The sequence below is a fragment of the Micropterus dolomieu genome, linkage group LG03 (assembly GCF_021292245.1).
Source record: "Micropterus dolomieu isolate WLL.071019.BEF.003 ecotype Adirondacks linkage group LG03, ASM2129224v1, whole genome shotgun sequence".
Taxonomy (NCBI): Eukaryota; Metazoa; Chordata; class Actinopteri; order Centrarchiformes; family Centrarchidae; genus Micropterus; species Micropterus dolomieu.
This window is the reverse complement of record NC_060152.1, coordinates 18,322,412-18,323,187: the sequence shown is the minus strand read 5'-3', so window position 1 is coordinate 18,323,187 and position 776 is coordinate 18,322,412. Positions and strand designations below refer to the sequence as shown.

The following is a 776-nucleotide window of genomic DNA, read 5'->3' as shown; positions in this document are numbered from 1 at the left end:
CTTTGTATGAAATCACACCGCGGTATTATGGTTGAGGAGCAGTTCCTGATTCATTCTGGATATTTATTTGGGGCGTTTTCCGAGGGATATAGTGTGCTTTGTTAAGCTTACCTAGTGTTTACCCTCAAATTTCTGTCAGGAGCTGTAAGAAATGTTATTTGTTTTGTCTAGAGGCTGATGGTTCTCAGTAATTCATCAAATTTTACAGTTAAAAATTACAATGAGGTTCATGATATCAGTACACTGAGATGGCTGGTAGTGGTACAATCAGCATTACTCATTCTTTTTAATTTGCCTCACATTTTTTTTGTTGCAGGCTTTGTACATAACAAAAATTGGAAAGGAGTAAAGGGAAAAGAAATATTTTAAAGAAATGCTGACAAGAACTCTGTTGATAAGTAAGTATTTTAGTATACGTATTATATGTGGAGGTGACTAGTAGATGAACTAGGAGGGCAAAAAATCTAAATAATCATTCATTAGTTGTAATCGCGGAAAAATGTTCACTTAATTGGGATTTTGATTTTAGGTCAAATCTTCCAGCCCTAGTCTAGTCCAGCCCCCTTTAAAATTACTAATCTCTGTGGATTTTATGTAATTTGTGATTGCCATTATCAGTTGAGTAATCACCCATTCTTTTATCCTTTGCAGAAATGAACACATCGGCCATCCCCCACTCCACTCCACTACTGATGATTTGTTGGGTGTCATGTGAGGGTTATGGCATTCCCACTTCTCCACTTGCCTCATCAATGTTTCCCGTAAAGCCACCAAAA

At 36.9% G+C, this 776-nt stretch overlaps 1 long non-coding RNA gene across 1 annotated transcript in view; it reads left to right on the top strand.

Annotated features, from left to right (window-relative positions):
- Positions 1-765, top strand: part of LOC123968686 — a 7,337-nt gene extending 6,572 nt beyond the window's left edge. The window contains exon 3 of the long non-coding RNA XR_006824523.1: positions 317-765. This is a non-coding gene — a long non-coding RNA (uncharacterized LOC123968686). The remainder of the gene's footprint in view (positions 1-316) is intronic.
- Positions 766-776: the final 11 nt, after the last annotated feature.